Source organism: Dipodomys merriami, unplaced genomic scaffold (genome assembly GCF_024711535.1).
Source record: "Dipodomys merriami isolate MVZ:Mamm:240054 unplaced genomic scaffold, mDipMer1.0.p SCAF_29, whole genome shotgun sequence".
Taxonomy (NCBI): Eukaryota; Metazoa; Chordata; class Mammalia; order Rodentia; family Heteromyidae; genus Dipodomys; species Dipodomys merriami.
This window is the reverse complement of record NW_027204381.1, coordinates 17,695,904-17,715,437: the sequence shown is the minus strand read 5'-3', so window position 1 is coordinate 17,715,437 and position 19,534 is coordinate 17,695,904. Positions and strand designations below refer to the sequence as shown.

At 39.4% G+C, this 19,534-nt stretch overlaps 1 protein-coding gene across 6 annotated transcripts in view; it reads left to right on the top strand.

The window, feature by feature from the left end:
* Cadm1 (cell adhesion molecule 1) overlaps positions 1-19,534 on the top strand; it is a 319,918-nt gene that overhangs the window by 4,997 nt on the left and 295,387 nt on the right. The window lies entirely within an intron of this gene.

The window sequence follows — 19,534 nt, the reverse complement described above, 5'->3', positions numbered from 1 at the left end:
CAGATAATAGAAATCAGCTGAAGAAATTCTCTGATTTTGAAGTGAGACCATCAAAGCCCAGAGAGGGAAGGGCCTTGCTCACAGCTGAACAGAGGCTGAGTTCGCTACAGATCCTGGGAGGGGCCAGGCTCCTTGATGCCCAGCCAGTGGGACCTTTTCTATTCCACCTCCTGGGAGAGATGCCCAGTAGAGATATGATGTACAAGTGGAAGCTACCTTGGCTAAACATATTTTGTATTCTGAAAGCAACAAGATTAATTGTTGCCCTAGGTAATAAACCCATGGACCAGGAAGGACCTGTGGGAATCAAAGACCTGTTTTTGGTCACATTGTCTTTGGTGGTGACAAATCATTCTGCAACCTCTGGACTTTCTTTGGCTGTCACAGAATGTGTGTTTGCCAAAGTCCCTTCTTAGGGGAGAGTGGCAGGTTTGTGCCCCTCTTATAAGGCAAATCAGTGAAAATTTGGCCTCAAAAGACTCCGATTTTTACTTTTCTCTTTCCCAGAATTAACAGTAGATTTGGCTGTTGATAACTAAGGAAAGAGAAAAAGAAACATTCTTCAGTCAAGAATAAGAACATAGGTGAACTGTCTTAGTGGTTTGTCATGAATGGAGACAAAGCTGAAGAAAAATTGGTCTTTTTTTCCTCTCTTTTTAAAGAAAAACTTGTGAAAGATGACCTTTTTACATAGGTCATATTTTCTTGTCTACCTCTCTTCCCCCTATTGTGTTGTATATGACATTTTCATGAAAATGTAAAGAATGCTGTGTTTGACCTTGTCTATACAGCATCCAGTTCAATAGTTACCCACATCTTTTCCAGTGATCTCCTCCATTTCTTCTCTTCTTCCTAGATTATTGTAAATATATCCTGGCCATCCTATAATTTCTTAAACAGTTACTTAGAATGAATCACTAAGATAGAGTTCTTCTTTCCCCATTGAGAGTTACAGTGTTATCTGCATACATATACATATTCTCAGCTGGACAGATGGAATTTTTGCCCTACTCTTCCTTGTTTTTCTGGGGAGGAACGCAGAGTGAAAGGCTGGTTGAAGTGGTTAATAGCAAAGCAGAAGCCAGAACTCGATGCCTGCTTACAATGGGAGACCTTTCCTAGGGGTTGGTTTATTTTGAGCAAGGTTTTGTTTGGATGGGATAAGATGAGTTTTATAATGATGTATAAATATGGTTGTGTAAGCACTCAGTAATTGTAGCTAATCCCTCAACTGTGGCCTCTGTACCTTTGTCCAGATTGGCCACTTCTAGTTCTTTCCATAATGAGTACCTTCCGTCTCGGGACTTTCATAGGGAAAGCTTATTTTAGGTTGATGGCTACCCAATCCCCCATTCGTATATTTATCTTTCTAGACCTCCATGGTATAAATGCCTTTGCATTTTGTGAATATATTGCTTAAAAGAAACATGCCTTTTTCCATTTCTAACTGGCCAAGTGCTAATTTCAGCCTGTGTTCAGTAACTGAAATGAGCAAAATGTCTTCTCTCCATGGCAAACCATACAACAGCTGTAAGTATTTGGGCTTTATTTTTGGGGGGTTGAGGGTGAGGTGTGATAACGAGAGACTAGGTTACTGTCTTATCTAAGTATTTACCCCATGGTTCTGTGATATCCTATACAAATTCCATCTAAAAACGTTGGGCTGCTCCGGTGTTAATTTCTGAACTTCTTTGTTTTTTTCCGAAAATAGATTGGTTCTATTTTCCAAGGTTTGTGAAATGTGAAGATTAAAAAAAAAAGAGGCTTTCAAATGTTTTATTTAGTGCAGACTATAAACCTGAAATATTTGTTTTTTTGGTTTCTAGCCAAATAGGTAATTGCACAGATGATTTTGAGGGGTCCGAATGACCCCGGCCGGGTGAAAACCCGCCTCCTGAGTTGGCCACTGCACAAGAAATGTACAAAGGAATTTGTACATTCAGGGTTTGGGGGAGCACTACCAAAATGGAATAAAACCCCTTTGTTTGGAAACCATCAATGAACGGAAGAACCCACTGGAATGTTTCTAATTACAAGTGGCACCTCCTTGTTTAAATTTCAGAAGCCACAATTTCTTTTTCAGAGATTTGAAATTACAGGCTGTAGCCAGCAGCTGCTGTTGTGGTTAATGGGCAGCTTGCCTTTGAAGATCTTCCAGAACTGGTCCTCAGAAGCTTTGGTGCTGTTGGCCATGAACTTGGGTTAGAGAAAACGGAGATGTAGGTATTTATATACATGCATGGCCAAAATGATCCATGGCCTTCATTGTTAGGGCAAAGACACAAATGGATGTTTAAGGCTGAAGGTAAGCCAACACCAAGGAAGCCTGTTAGGGTTGGCAGGTGTCTTGGACAAAGTGACTATCTTAAGGTTGGTTGTATCTTTTAGTGTCTATTTTACTGGAATATAGTGATTTGACCCCACATTTGATCTAGGTATTTCAGAATGGTTAATAGACTTGAAATGAAAGTGCTGTGACATATATCTAAATGCTACTCTGTGCTTGAAGCTGATACTCCAGTGACAAGGGCTTTTAGAAATGCCGAGAAGAATCTTGCTTTTGGCAGACTTCCGTGGGAAGGTAGGCTAAGTTCCCTCTTCAGCTGTCCAGCACTAGAAGACATTGTCAAGTTGGAATTAAGTTATGGTGTCCCTGGAGGGGATGGGGTAGGGGAGAATATGTCTCCAAACAAAGGTTCACCACCCCATCTCTCCCATTGTCTGCACTGTATCTCCATTGGTCTAGGATTTTACCGGAAAGTTAACGCTGAAACCTTTTCATCTTTCTGCCGCAGATATCAGCTTGTCTCAAAGTCTCCGTTATTGCGAATGACACCACCATCAACCTAGTCTCCAAGGCCCCTAAATCTCAAGTCTTTCTTCCCCCTTTTTTAGCTTTCATTCTTGGACTGAAATTAAATGGGGGCTCATTTTTTTCCCCCACGACATTCTCTGGAAAGCTCAGTGTCTACTGCAGACCATGTTTTACGGGGAGACATTTCCCAGTCAGTGCCTCCACCCCAACTTCTCTCTGTCAGCCAGAGAGAACTCACACGTACCTACTACAGTCCTCTGTCTGCAGGACAGGATCACTGGCACTTCCTTTTCAGAAACCTAATCTCAAAATTCTTTACCTCTTGCGTGAAATTCAATCTCCACATCGTTTTGTCTTTAGGTAGGTCCTTTGGCACTTACTCTTCACTGTTCCCCTCTAATTACATCCGTTTCTTATTACTTTTCAGCCCAATCCTGGTGGGACTGGAAGACTGATTCCTTCTCCAGTGAAACTGAGGAAGAAAGTGCTTCTGCTGATCAGCCTTCAGCTGGCTGCTGTGGCATAAAGCTCCTCTGCTTTTCCTTTAACTGTCTTGTCTTGGTCCATAGGTGAAGGATGGCTGATTCTCCTTGCCTATCTTGAGGAAAAAAAAACAACACACAAAAAAACCAATTGTCTCTTTGCTCTTTAGGCATTTTTTTCCCCTCCTGCTTTACAGGTATATACGTGTGCACTTTTAAATGCCATAAGAAAGAGTGTTGGTATTACTGTGATATTGATGCACATGTTCAACTTCAGAATGTTGAAAATAGGGGGCCAGGTGCAGTGGCTAACATCGGTAATCCACTTTCTCAGAAGGAACATGATTTGGGGCCATGATGTAGGCAAAAAGTTAACCAGACCTCATTAGCAAACAGGTTGGATGTGGTGGAGCATGTCTGTAACCCCATCTATGTGAAAGTCATAGGCAGAAAAATCATTGCAAAGGCAAGCTCAGGCAAAATAAAGTAGGAGACTCTTACCTGAAAAATCATCTAAAGCAAAAATTTGGTTCAGGTGGTAGAATGCTTTGCCTAGCAAGTGCAAAACTCTGGGTTCAAAGGTTAATACCACAGGTGAATACAAAAAGAAAGAAAAGAACATTGGAAATATACTGTCACTGCTTAATAAAGCTTGATTAAATATGGAGATTTATTACAGCTTGAAAGTGGTGTTTCTGATTGAGCAAATGATAGGTTGGTGAAGTAAAACTTGCAGACATAAAAGGGAATTCCTTTACAAGTAGGAATGTTTGGTAAGGGTTAAAAATCAAAGTTGAAAGGTCTTGACTGAGATCAGCCCCTCTGAAGATTATCCAAGCGATGCCACCTTACAGTCAGTATAAGGCACTTGAGTCTGGTGCATATTGGTACCATGAAAAACCCCCCTGTAAAAGTGACAGGGATGTGCTTTTGGGCTTAGGTCTTTACTAGCTAGTGTTTGAAGCATACTTGACTTTGGGAACAGTGCTGGGTAAACAAACCCAGTCAGCACCAACATCTTCACATGGCGGCAGGTCAAAAAATTTGGTTGCATTTTGATAAATACCACAGAGGGTGAATTACGAAAACCCTGAAATCTTTGTTTCTCAGGCTGATTGCTGAACTTGATCACCTTCAGGATTTTTTTTTTTTTTTGCAGCTTTAGCTATCTGCCATAGCTCCTCCTGTTTCTTTTTGCCTTGTCTGTCATCTTTTCCCTTTACTTTTCAATCCTTGTGACTTGAAAAATGTCAGCGGTATAATATAGTGAAACAAAAATGTGACTGAGAGTATTTTGGAGTGCTGGAGAGTAGGTTACTGGTCAGGATGTGGTTGTGTATTTGGCTCTTTGCTGAATGTACCTATGATGAGCCAAACCACCCAGACTTGATGTATCAGCTTGATAGTCTTTTCTGAATAGAACATGAACATTGCCTATCTCATTTCTCTCTCCCAGAAACCTTTATTTAAACAATGAAAACTTCAAAGATAGGGAGGAAAAAAAACAAGTTAATTTAGCACTAAATTACTGCGCAAATGGTTTTATCTCTTAAGAGGTTCAAGTAGAGATTAGCTTAAATGACACTGAATTTCACTTTTTCTTGTGCCTATCTTGTATGTGAGCACAGTCTTTTTTTTTTTTTTTTTTTTTTTAAATTTTTTTATTGTAAAGATTCTATACAGAGGGTTACAGTTACATGAGTGGGGTAATGAGTACACTTCCTCTTGAACATTGTTACCCCCTCCATTGTTTTCTCCCTACCATCCCCTCCCTCCCTCCCTTCCCCAAGGTTCTTTTTTTTTTTTTTTTTTTGATTGTGAGCACAGTCTTTTGAAGTGGCTTCTCTGCCCTTTTCTTCTACTTTTGTTAGTAATCAAGTGAATGTGGATTGTATCATTTCCCTTTCCTGAAGCAAATCTCTCCATCACTAGGCCAAGTTGACAAGCGGAATACCTAGTTTAGGTTACTAAACACTAAAGTCTAGTACTTTCATTCTTTTTTCTTGTTAAGTGGTATAGTCCAGGACTTGTTACTCCTACTGAACCACACCTATAGACCTTCTTTTTGATTTTCAGGTAGGATCTTAAGCATTTGCCCAGGCTGGCCTCAGTCTGTAATCCTCCTATCTTTGACTACTGAGTAGCTGGAATTACAGGCATCATGCCTAGCTTTTGTCTCCCTCATGCTGTGGTTTGAACACAGTGCCTCAACTTTGCTTGTTAGGCTAGTGCTCTACCACTTGGGCTTGGGTATTGTAATTTTTGCCTGAGCTGGTCTCAGACTACGATCCTTCTGTCTTTATTTTCTGTGTAGGAACTGAGATTATAGGAAACCTAGTGTTTTGCTTACGAGTTAACCACAAAAAGATCTATCTTACAAAATGGCAAAAATAAAATAAAAATCATATGTATAAGAGTACATTTAGGCTAAGTGTTGGTGGCTCACGCCTGCAATCCTAGTTATTCAGGAGGCTGAGATCTGAGGATTGCTGTTCAAAGCCAGCTCGGGCAGGAAAGCCCATGAAACTCTTATCTCCAATAAACCACTCAGAAAACCAGAAGTGGTGCAGTGGTAGAGCTCTAGCCTTGAGTTTAAGAGCTGAGGGACAACATTCAGGCCCAGAGTTCAAGTCCCATGACCACCCCCCCCCTCAAAAAAAAAAAAAGAATAAATTTAGGCCAAATTGTCTACTTAAGTAGGAAGTAAGTATCTGCTTGCTGTCTGTCTCTGCCTTTATTAAAAAATAGCTAGCTGCTACTTCATGGTGTGTGTTTATTAATACATAATCATATATGTAAATCTCTTAGGAAGTGAAAAACTGTTGAAAGGATTAATTCTGTATGTACTTAGTCTGCTCTAAGGTGAAATGGAAGAACAAAGTGGCACTGAGATTCCCCCTAGACTTTAATATTTTTGAAAGTGAAGGGAATCACGTAGTAAATTTATAGAGTAATGGACAGTGATTATAATCTCGAATTATTGGGCCTTTTTAACAGTGAGAAGACTTTATTTTAATCAGCTTCATATTTACACACTATAATTAATAAAGAAGTGGTATTTCTATAGTTGCCTCATAAGGCTTAAAATCTTAAAAAAAAGTCTTAAAAATTATATACTTTTCTACCAGGCATTATGTTAAGTATATCTGTCTTCTAGAAGATTGTCTATTTTTTATTTAAATTTTATTTTGAAAAATTTCAATAGAGTTGAAGATTACAATGACAATGAATACTTATATTTACCTTACTTTCATTCATCAAATTTTAACTTTCTTGTCTGCTCGCTGTATCTAAATAATCTAACATTTTCACATTTTTTTTTTTTCTCTGACCCACAGGAAAGCCAAGTAGCAGGCATCATGGCACCTTTGAGTACTTCTGTGTGTAACACCCAAGAATAAGGACATTTTCCTGTACTACCTCAGTAACCATTTTTACATAAAATTAACATCTATAATAATTATCATCTAATACCTAGTTTATATTCATCTTTCTCCAGTTGTTCATTAATATTCTACCTCTTTCTGGATCCAGAACCATCAGAGGCCATGCCAAGGATTTGTTTTTCACCTTTCTGTTCTCTTAATCCTTGCTCGCTACCCTTTTTCTTGTCTTTCCCCTGCCTCCTTCCCTCCCTCTCTCCCTCCCTCCCTCCCTCCTCCTTTTCCTTCCTCCCTTGTGTATGTGTTTGTGTGTGATTACATAGTTGGGTTCATTGTTTCTGTCTATATTCAGTTGTGCATGTGTGGGTTTATTTCTTGAATACATAAATCATTAATGTGGCTCAGAAATGTTCGTCCTGCTCCATTCCCACTAACTTTTCTGTAGTAGAATTTCTCTCATTTTTAAAATTTAATATTCAGCTTGTTTTTCCTATTAAAAAATAATGGGCTGGGAAGGTGGCTCAGTAGTAGAGTGCTTGCCTTGCATGCATGAGGCTCTGGGTTTGATTCCTCAGCACTATATAAACAGAAAAAGCTGGGAGTGGTGCTGTGGCTCAAGTGGTAGAGTGCCCGCCTTGAGCTGAAGAGCGCAGGACCCATGAACAACAACAACAAAAAAGTGGTGTTGTTCTGTTCTTTTGTTTTTATACAAACCTTTGTTAACATTTCCCCATGTCCTTTCTCAATATTTAACAAATTCTGGGTTCTCTTTTTTCAGTACTGGATTTTGAATTTGTAGACTCAGGCTTGCTAGACAGATGCTCTACTGCTAAGCTATCCCTTTAGCTCTAGGAAGGATTCCTTCCTTCCTTCCTTCCTTCCTTCCTTCCTTCCTTCCTTCCTTCCTTCCTTCCTTCCTTCCTTCCTTCCTTCCTTTCCTTTCCTTTCTTGCTTGCTTGCTTGTTTGCTTTTTCTCTCTTTTTCTCTCTCTCTCCTCTCTTTCTCCCTTCCCTCCTTCCTTCCTTCCTTCCTTCCTTCCTTCCTTCCTTCCTTCCTTCCTTCCTTCCTTCCTTCCTTTCTTTCTTTCTTTCTTTCTTTCTTTCTTTCTTTCTTTCTTTCTTTCTTTCTTTCTTTCTTTCTTTCTTTCTTGTCATGGGGCATAATTTCTTATTTTTCTTTATAACCTTAGCAGTGTAGAGCCCATGGTCCTGTCCGTAGTACATGCTCAATGAACATTTGTTGAACCAGTGAATGAATTGGAAATTAGATGGCTATTAAATTAGATGGCTATTAACTCATTTCTAATACTTCCTGCAAAAACGTGAACATGGAACACAATGATCCAAATTCATACCTGAAGATCAGTTTAAAAATTCATCCCTAAGGTGGTTAATTCAGCCACCATTTTCCTGATGCACAATTTGGTTTCCAGTATCTGTGTATCTTCTCCTTTTTCATTTATTGTGAATACTAGTATTTTCTATATACTTTACTGTTTATGTATTTATCTTAGTGATCATCTTAGGGTTGTAATTTGTAGTACATGCTCATTCACTCATAATGGATAAAGAGCTGCCTCTTGTAGCTTGAAGGACTGAGTTCTGGTGTTTGTTCATACAGATAAGGGATTCTGTTCCCATTTATTTAATCACTCCACAATCCTGGAAAAGCTGGACTTTGAGTCACTGCTGAATCCATACTGGCACTTTACAGTTGAGGCAGCAAACCAAGAGCTTTATCTCTGATGCCATTTGCTCTTCACCACCTCTGCTTTCATGAGTCTTATTTTAAAACTGAGCTATATTCTGGGAAGAGGTGGTGAACATAGGGAAATTTAAACCTCAGGGTAACAGTTTTTCTTGTACAGTAATAAAGATGTATGTGGAGTCAGTGGCTACAGAAATCAAAAAATAGATCACAGTAATCGGATCAAACATGAGAAATGGCTTGTTGCTGTGCTAAAAAAAATGAGATGGGCCTGGCAGGCTGGTCTGTGGAGATGCTTCTGTTATTTGTGTGACTATACAGGTAGTTCAGTGTAAGCCTGGCAAAATTAAGCTTATAACTGATGTAATTTTAAACAGGAAGATTTCCTTTCGGTTTGCTGTGGGAGATGAGACTGTACAGGCAGAGAGGAAAATGTGTTTGTAACACCACCTTTTAATTTAGGAGAAGTTTTGGGGTTTGTTCTTTCCTGTGAATGTAGAGGTGGAACCACTCTAACCAGAGTTTATTGCTGTAATATTTTTTAAATGCATTTGTAACTCTGATAAATCTGTGACCTTGTGAAAGTGATTTTGAGAGAAGGAGGGGATAGTCCTTTTTCTCACTGTCATGAGCTATGCCTACTCAATAATTTTGTCCGCTGACAGTCTCAGGAGGGGTGGTACCTATGGGAACTTTTTTTTAAATGGCTTTCTAAAGCACTTCTTTCCTGGTCCTATCCATCTCCCTGCCTAAGGCATGCGTCCAGCCTAGTGTTTGGTGTTTTAAATGCTTTGAATTATGGAGAATCATAGTATTTTATCCATGCTTCCCTTATAGCTTTGTCACTCTGGCTTGTCTAAGGTCACATGGCTTGCATTTCTTAGGCATTATGAGTACATTATCACAACTAGCTAAGGTTAGGGGAGGAATGACATGTCTTGATTTTTTTTTTTTACCATATTTCCTCTTGGTAGACATTTTTCTCAGGGACTTAAAAGAAATGCTTTAAGCTACAGGTATTACATTTTTTTACAAATAATTCCAAATAATTAAACAATATATGTATATAATATATATGTTAAGCAATATAGCCTGTTGTCAAGTAAATAATGATTTGATGGTTGATGGCAATATTCAAGAAAATGATATACTCAAATACAAAAATTCAGTGTGTTAACGTGTAGTATATGATTGGTAATATTCAAGAATGATGTGTTAACAATAAGTTAATTAATTTCTTCTAGACTTAGGTCGCTTATGCTTTATGATTCTATTTAGAAACAATTGCATCTAGATCCTTTCTACAGGATTGCTTATTTCATTATTTTGATCATTTGCATGAAAACAAGTTGATGATTCTTTAAGTATCCTGCCTGTTCAGTTATCTTTTCATACTGAATTGTTATTCCTCAAGCATTATATTCCATTCATGTGATAGCATGAATCCAGTCACAGAAGATACAATTTTAGACTAAGGTAGTTGCAGAGTTTTTCTTCACCTATTTAACTAAAAAATGATTTCCCATTTTCATATTAATTTACCTGTGATTACATTTTTTAAATCTTCATTTCATAAGGTGAGTGCATACAGAGTTATATTTTAATAGAATATTTTCTAAGGTTTTAGGATTATTAAAAATGAGGTCATCACCTTCTAGATTTGACCTGAACTTTTCCTGAACCATAAAGGAACAAGAAAAGGACAGATAAAAAAAGATGAGTATATAATGTATTCATAATGGAATAGCCAATCAAAGTTGAATTCATTTTGTAACATTATCTGTTGCTGGTTCCCAACCAAAGCTCTTTACCATTTCAGAAATTCTATTTTTATATCTTGGATCTCCCTGTAAGAGTCTCTTTGAAAAAGGTGTTTTTTTTCTTCCTGTCTCCCTCTTTGTTTCCTTTCCTCCCTCCCTCCCATCCTCCCTCCCTCCCTCCCTCCCTCCCTCCCTCCCTCCCTCCCTCCCTCCCTCCCTCTCTCCCTCCTTTTTTCTTTAGGTTTGCACCACTGGTTTAAGCAACAATTTCCTTCAGGCTCAAAACTAGGCTAGAGAGAATGAATCTTAGGGTACTAGGGTACTGGTAGAACACATGTAGGCCAAGGCCAAAGTTATGCTTGTTTGCTTGACCTTTCCTCTCTCCATATTCACTTGACGGTGTGGTTTTGGTCACAGCAGAGGAGGTGATGCAGGTGCCTGATAATTGAAATCGCTATCTTCCCATTTTCCATGCAAGGAAGGGAACCAGCTTAGAGGTGGAGGGAAGGGTGATGGGGGAGTCTTAAAGGCCTTCCATATAAATGAGGTCCTGAAAACAAGGGGAAGATTTCCTCTGAGAAACTGGTGAGAAGAAACGAATTCCAGGGTTGAGGAGAACCCTGTAATAAACAGTTATGGGTAGAAAAATTAAAATGGTCAATGTGAGGATGGAATATGGATTACCAATTCAAGAAGGCATTGGGAACTATTGGAGGGTTGTGAACAGTGAAGAAAAATGAGTTCCATGCTTTAGGAATGTGGATCTGACAATGATTAGAAATTGACACCGGAGCCGGGCGCTGGTGGCTCACGCCTGTAATCCTAGCTACTCAGGAGGCTGAGATCTGAGGATCGCGGTTCAAAGCCAGCCCGGGCAGGAGAGACCGTGAGACTCCTATCTCCAATAAACCACCAGAAAACCGGAAGTGGTGCTGTAGCTCAAGTGGTAGAGCGCTCTCGCCTTGAGCTGAAGAGCTGAGGGACAGCGCCCAGGCCCAGAGTTCAAGCCCCACGACCGACAAAAAAAAAAAAAAAAAAAAAAAAGAAATTGACACCGGGCGCTGGTGGCTCACGCCTGTAATCCTAGCTATTCAGGAGGCTGAGAGCTGAGGATCTCGGTTCAAAGCCAGCCCGGACAGGAAAGCCTGTGAGACTCATCTTTAATAAACCACTAGAAAACTGGAAGTTGCTCTGTGGCTGAAGCAGTAGAGCGCTCGCCTTGAGCTGAATTGTGCAGGGACAGCGCCCAAGCCCAGAGTTCAAGCCCCACGACCGACCAAAAAAAAGAAAAAAAATAGAGATTAGAAGTGGAGAGATTAAAGTATAATAGTTAATATAATGATGAAAATCTGCTCTAGGGCAGTAAAGAAGAAATGAAGTAGAATCAACTGTATTTGGTGACTGACAAAAATGGAAATTGAGGGAAAACAAAGGATAGAAATGAAGGTTTACTTTGATTTGGATTTGAGTAACTGGAAGATTAGCTATTCCATTTAACATAAATGAAAATTTTATGTGCTAAGTTCAGTAAGGGAAGATGGCAAGCTTAGTTTTGGATCTGTTACTGACGTTATGATTGGAACCTACAGGTGAAGTATTTAGAAGGCAGCTTGAAGTATTTAGAAGGTGAGGGTAGAACTAGAGTGGATTTGAAAGCCATCTGGAAAGAGCCAATAGTTAAAGTTTGACTTATGCTTTTATCCTGTCACTTGATGTACATTCATCTGACCGCTCAGTGTGTTTTGACTGCCATGTTAATGTTAGGTGCTAGAGGCGGGAAAAGATTGGGATTGTAGTAGAGATTCTGTAAGGATATGTAGTGATAGAACCTTAAGCAGGTGTGATAGGGGCAGGATAAAGAAGGCTTGGTGAATCACCCACAGACACTAGTCAGAGGACTGTCAGGTGAATGTGGAAGGAGGAGGGAGTAGTAGGTGGGAGATGGGCAAGGTTGACATGGGATGGACCTCTTACTTAGTGTTAAGAAGTCACTGAAATGTATTGCTCTTGAAGTCACTGAAGGAGAGAGCATTGTCTTGGAAGCAGTGAACTACAGGGGAGGAAATTTAGTAAGCAAACAACTGAGACTTAAGCTATTTATTTATTCATACAACTAGGGTATGGCAATGCCAGGATCAGATTCCAGATTTTTGATTTAAAATCCATTTCTCATTGATGTACAGTAGTACAATAAATTATGGCTTTATATGATCTAAAGAACTGTGGAGGGTCTGTTCAGCCTGTCTGTATCACTTAAAATGTTTTGAATTAAGATTCTTGAGGCTGTGATGTTGAATAAAGAGCAAATTAGTGAACCTTAACCACTGTCCTTGCATTTCATGTGATGAATAATAGCTTTGGCAGGCTTAAGCATGGAAGAAGGATAGACAGAAGCAGTCAGTCTCCCCTCCCCCAGAAATGTGCTGCTTTAACAACCACCATCAGAGAACAAAAACAAATCCTAGTGTAGCTAAGGGAACACTTTTAGGATGGCAGGAGGAATCTAGGTCAGCTTAACGGCAACTCCTGTTCTTTAGGTAGATAAATATCTGCCACCCTGGTTTTCAACGTGCTGTGCAAAGGGTCGAAACATTGCGTGGTTTCTGTCTTGGTCTTTTTCCAGTGTACCAGCGACTGGGTAATTGATAAAGAAAATAGATGTATTTTCTCTCCTGGTTCTGGAGGACCAAAAGCTGGTGATGGCTTCTGCTCGGCCTCTGGGGCACACCTCCTGGTGGAAGGGCAAGTGGGCACACAAGGAGGCAGGAAAACATGTGAAGCAACTTTGCTTTCTGACAGCCAACTCTCTTGAGAAAGGAGTGCATTTCCAAGAGGACTCATCCCAAGAGGACTCATCCGGCTCGTTGGGGAAGACATTCTTCTCTGTCCAGGGCCCTAACCAATACACTGGAAAGCAAACTGGAAATACATTTTGATGAGGATACCCACAGGCAAACTGTAGTAGTTTTCTCAGCAAAGACTAGTCAGTAAAGTTGAGGGATGAGATTGATATATGTTAGCATTTTGATCAACAGTGTGTAGAGAGAAGCAACATGGTAAGTTGTATTCTGCACATAGGTAGCTCTTGCTGTTCAAGCTGCGTCTTTAGGAGATGACTGGTGATGATCAGAAAGTAGCTTAATTTTACAGCATTTGGCTTCCTTTATTTCAGCCAGGTCTCTGCAATTGAATGTCCTGTGATGATGGAAATATTCCATATCTGTATCATGGTCACAAGGGACCAATGAGTATTAGTAATGGGCCTAGTGTGACTGAGGAGTTGAACTTTTATTTAATTTTAATATAGATTTAAAGAGCCAGATTCATGGCTGTTGGCTATGATAGTAGACAAAATATCCAATAAAAAATTAAGCCCAACTGTTTTATCAATAGCATATGAACTGGTAAGAAAGGGGTTGGAAGAAATTTGCCCTGAATTCAGTAGGTTTATTTTGAATGTCAGATTCAGATATTGTGAGCCTCAGAACTGTGAAATTTTCTCTACTTTTTCTCTTGGTTTTCATGTCTAAAAGCCTCTGGAATATCTTAATTGGCTTCATTTGAAAAATGATCCCTTTTGGCCTTGTGAGGGGGGTAACTCATCTAGTGCATAGATTAATAGCACTAGCTTTGTCCTTAAGAAGGTAAATCTTGAAGGTTACTGTTACAAGACTATACTGTATATGCCAACTCACAATTTAAAAAGAATTTTTTTAACTTAACTTTTTTTTATGGTACTGAAAGTGAGTGAAATGTGAAAAAAACATTATTCATTTTAAATAGTTTTGACTGCCAGGTTAATGTGACTCTTAAGTGGAGCTTCATGAGGTCTGGCCATAGTAACTGCTTTTAACTTGATTTAAAGTTCTTAAACATTCTGAATTGCCTCACCTAATCTTTTTATACTGAACATACAATTTTCAGGCTCTTTTTTATTTTCAAATCCATAACTGACAGCTGCTCAACACTTCATTCAAATAGTTTTAAGAGTTTCAGAGAAAAGTTGAGACAGACAGGATTTCCTGACATCAACTGGATTGAGATATTGTGGATTTAAAGATGATAGAGAATGAGAGAGAGAAATGTGAAATAATTACTGCTGCTCACTGCTTGCCCAATGACAGGGATTTGCAGCCAATAGCCAAGAAGACTGTGAGTAACAGGAAGACATTTGAGTTAACTTTCAAATCTTAACCTAAGGAATGACAATTCTACTCAAAACCCAAATTTTCCTGAAGCCTTTTATTACCAAAATATTTATATGCAGAAATGTGCCTGTATCAAGACCTCAGTAAGACCCTTTTAAAAATAATTAACATATTTCATAGATTCTATGAACTAATACCTTGGGAGATATTGTGGTTATCTCCGCACAGCAACTATTTCTAAGTGGAATCCAATGTTGTATAAGAGAAATAACATCTTAAGATCTTCCGCCTCTATTCCCTATGACAGCATCACTTTGTGACTCTATTCCTGAAGGATCTGAGCTTCGGTAAATGTGGAGAGGCTTTAGAGTATGTTGTTTTTCCAAGAATTAAAGCAAATGTGGCTGTGAATTGTGCCCTTTGTTGTTAATTCCTTTGGAGTAAATGTTGCACACATGCACATGAATACATTACCTACTGTGTGCTGTTCACTGTGGTAAGTATTAGATTTGCAAAGAGTAATGGATAGGATCTCTTCCCCCATGAGAATAATATTTTAGACTCTTGTTCAGGAGACAGAAACATCAATAGTATTATGTAACTGTTTTGAAAGAAATTATGTTTAAAGAAGAGAGGGGTATCTAACTCAGTTAAGGGTCTGAAAAGACAGTCAATAGACTCTGGAGATGGGTCTTAAAAGATAGGATGGAGGCAGATAGAGTGGAGATTTTCTAGGTAGATAGAAACATGACTAGCATGGAGAATTCTGGAAACTACAAATAGTTGGTATGGGTCGGGGAGGGAAAGGCCTGCCAGGAACAGCAAAATGTGGAGCTGAAGAGAACATCAAATCACTAAAGACCAACCTGATAGTAAGGTTTTATTCTGTGGCGAGAGTATGAGGTCCATTAGAGGAATGGAGACGAGGTAGGAGAACAGTTAGGGAGATGCTGTGGAAGGTGCTGAGATCATGAGGTGCTTGCTGTGTAGTTTGGGAGGAAGTTGGTTTTAGGATAGGTGGCTTGGCCTGGGAAAGTGAGGTGGGGGAGAAAGAAGTGGAAATAAGGAGGTGTAAGGCTAGGGAAAATGCTAATGAGAATGAGAAGGTTTTTTGTATGTCACAAAAGAAAAAAGAAAACAGTGCGGAGGGAAATGGAAGCCCAAGAAGTGCAAGTTGCTCTGACTTGCTGAGCCATGATGAGGCCCAAGAGAGGAATTTTCCTTAGAAGGGTGAGGGAGGACGAATGGGAAAGGCCTGCACAAGGCAGATGAGTAAAGGACCTCTGGGAAGAGGGACAGCTACCTTGGGAACGCAGGAGCCCAGCTTGGGCCTGCTGCTGGTGAGAAGTCTGGACGTGGGAAGGTTTTGATAACATCCTCAGAGGGAACACAGGAGATTGTAGAGCGAACTACCCAGCAGTGGTTGGAAACCGCAGAGTAAGGCCAAATGGCAACCAGAAGGCCAGGAGACCTTCTGGTTGCCATTTGGCCTCACTCTGCCAGGCAGGTACTGGGGTTCTGAAGTGTTCTTTCAGAGGGAAGGCCGATCATTTAGCAGGAATGTGGAGTAGAAAAGGACTGGGGAGAGAGCATGGAGACTTAACCTCCTCAGCGATAAGTGAGGGACAGTTACTCAAGGAAACACGAAGCCCTAGTTGTGCCCTCTGACTTGCAGCCCTCGGCTCTTTGTCCCCTTGCTACCTCTGATAATGATTGTGACATCCTGTCTCTTACCAATGGTCTTAATTTTCCACTTTGGACACTGGGAATGCTGCACTTTCCCCCCACCCCCCTTTCCAGATTTTTTTTTTTTTTGCTGGTTGTGGGTCCTGAACTCTGGGCCTGGGCACTGTCCCTCAGCTCTTCAGCTCAAGGCTAGCACTCTGCCACTTAAGCCACCACGCCACTTCCAGCTTTTTCTGCTTGTATGGTGCTGAGGAATCGAACCCAGGGCCTCATGCAGGCAAAGCAAGCACCCTACCACTGAGCCACCTTCCCAGCCCCGTCTCCCAGATATTTAAGCCATGTCTCTGCCCGGTTGGAGCAGGCACAGCCATAGTCTGGAAGATAAAACCAAGTAAAATTAACATGCTTTTTCCTAAATGGAGATGATACTTGATTAGTTTAGAATATTATGTGGGACTTGTAAAAAGGGCGAATTTCAATACCAAAGTCTTTGGAACTTCTCTTCTTGTAAAATTTCTCATTTGAAAAGGTAAATGGATTTATTCATTCATGCATTTAACTTTCATTTATTCTGTATTTCAATGTCTTCTGTATTTCGAGAGTACCAGGATGTAGCAGGGGTTAAGAGGATGCAGCAGCAAAAAAAACTCCCATCGTATCTGTCCTGTGTCTGTTGAGAATTAATACTTGGACCATCCAGAGTATCAGGTTTGATATAAGTAACTTGAACGTGGCCTCCCTGGGAACTGCAGTCTGTGCTCTCAGCCTAGAGAAGAGCTACGAAATAGATAAAAGCAGGAGTGATTTAATGTGGACGAGCAAGGGACCCGTAATTAATTATCATTGTTTACAATACATTTTTCTCCTTTGTCTCTGAGAATGAGAATAATTCAGCAATGTGATGGATAAATAAAACATAAAAGGTCAGTTATGGTTGCCCTGGTAACTGTATTTCTCAGCAAGTATTTTGTTTGCTATGAAATGTGTCTGGGGTGATTTACTGGATAGCAAACTCTGAATGTCATGACTTTTTGTATTTAAATTTCTTATGCATTCATTCAAAAGACAATTTTGTTGTTGTTTTTTTTGGACTTGGGTTTCTGAAGCTGGATGTATGACAAGGATCCTTTCATTTCTGTCTTTTGGGGGAAGACCAAACAAGAAAGTGAGACTGTATTTGAGTTTAAGAAGAATATTCCCTCTGAAGTAGGATTTAACAATACCTACATTACCTACCAACATGCTCAGCAGCAGAAGGCATACGTGATGGAGGGCATCTAAGATTACATGGGAGCTGAGAAATCCCTACTGCTCAAGTGATGTGGAAGTTTTAATGTCAGCCTGCACACATTACCCATGTTGTGGTGTAAACGCACCTACTGTGCTGCCAGTGACATAGAAGTATAGAACATCCAGAGTATTGACTGCCATACTGAGTGATAATGAGCCAGTGTTACTGAGTTTTGTATTTACTATACCATACTTTTTGCTCTTTATAAGAAAAGCATTCTCTAAAGCACCTGTCAGACTGGCAGTGGCTTCATGCCTCTCCTGTTCATTGCCATTTCATGTTAATAGCCCTAGGAGCGACAGGTTACATTCCATACATGCACACATAGGCATACATTACCGTGTAGCCCACATGGATAGTAGGGCATACTCAAGGTTTTTGAAGAATTCTATGAGGTTCATACAATGTTGAAACTGTCTAAAAACACATTTTTGAGGACATAACATAGCTGTATTTGAATGATTTTTGTGATACAAGAAGTTTATTAAGACTGGAATATGGTTATGTAGGATTTATAGATAAAGGATGCTTTCTAATAAGTAGTCAGAAATGAGTTGATGCTTACCTTTTAATTTCTATGCAATTAGTTTTGAGTAACAGGTTATTCTCAAAAAAGCATTAAAATGAAAATCAAAATGATTAAGCAATTAGAGCAATTGCCACCTTCCCGAAGGTTTATAGTAGTATGAATTAAAATTATGCGAATGATTTAAAAAAGAAGTTTAGTATAGGCTATGACACCAAACAAAACTGGGTTCATCCTATAGAATTAGTTTTACAAATACATAGATATAAACTTAAAAATGTGTATTCTACTGTTTTTCGTAGTAAGAATTGGAACCAATCCAAATGTCCATCAGTAGGCTACTTGTTTAAATTATGTTCTGTCCATATAATAAAATACTTTCTAGCCATCAGAAAGAGTGATGTGTATCTAGATCTATTGACATGAAAAAGATTTCCAGGCTGTATCAGTAAGTGAAAGAAAGCACGTTGCAGAATACCATATATAGAGATGATCTTAAGTATTTTTTATTGTAATTAATCTGTAATACCTACAATCTAATTGGCATAGAAAGTTAAAATTGGAAGAATAAACACAGAGCTCTTAATGATTCTCTCTGGAGAGTGGATTATGAAGGACTTCTCCTTTCAAAGTTATATTTGCATATAGTTTGAAATGTCTGTAATGAATATGAGAGACTACTTTTGTAATTAGAAAGAAAGGCACAAAGCTATTTAAAGGGTCTAAAAAAATCAGTTGAAATGGGTGTTACATATAAATACATTCAGCTTGTAGAAATCTGTTTAGTGTTGGTTTGTCTAGTTGCCTGAGACTTGGAAGAGGAGTTTATATTTGTGTTTCTTAAACCATTATTCCAATGTTTAACTCCTTAGATATCTAGTATCTGTTTTATTTTTTCACATTTCAGTTGTTTTCCAAGCATATCTTTTTCCTTAGATTGTCTCTTTGCAAAGTAACTTATTTATATTATTTAGTTTATCCCCAATATGCTCTGGTAAGCTTTGCTTTTTACTTAAAGCATTATTGATGTCCCTGCCTACTGGATTTCTTTTATTTTAAAATATTACAACCCTTGTATGCCAGGAGATTTAGGAATGGGATTTGTGGTCAGAATTTCATCTGAATATAATTTTCTAGGTCCCGACTGTATTGTGTTGAACCCAGATTTTTCTTCTTGTGATTGTGTGTGTCTGTGGAACCCAACCATAGCAGCAGGATAGAGGAAAGACATTCTCTTTTTGTGATTGTGTGTCTGTGTGTGTGTGTGCATGCGTGCATGCGTGTTTTGTGTGTACCCCAGCTATAGTATCAAGCCAGAGAAGATAGGTTCTTTTTTTTTTTGGGGGGGGGTCCGGTCGTGGGGCCTGAACTCTGGGCCTGGGCTCCACTTCTGGGTTTTTTCTTTTTGCTTATGTGGTGCTGAGGAATCGAACCCAGGGCCTCTGGCATGCAAGGCAAGCCTTTATCACTGAGCCACCTTCCCAGCCCCAGGAGATAGGTTCTTTAGTGCATTGTTTGTCTTTTTGTGGTGGAACCATCAATGCAAAATGGATTAGGAAGAAAATGAACACTGTCCAGTGCTTATTGCCATTTTCAATGTCTAAGTTTAGTTTGTTAGCACACAGAGTAGAACGAAAATCACTCTTTCCGGACCCTCGCTGTGAGGTTTATTGTTGCAGTAGCCATGATGATATCTGTTAGGATAAAGATGCATCCTGAGGTAGACCTTGGGTTAC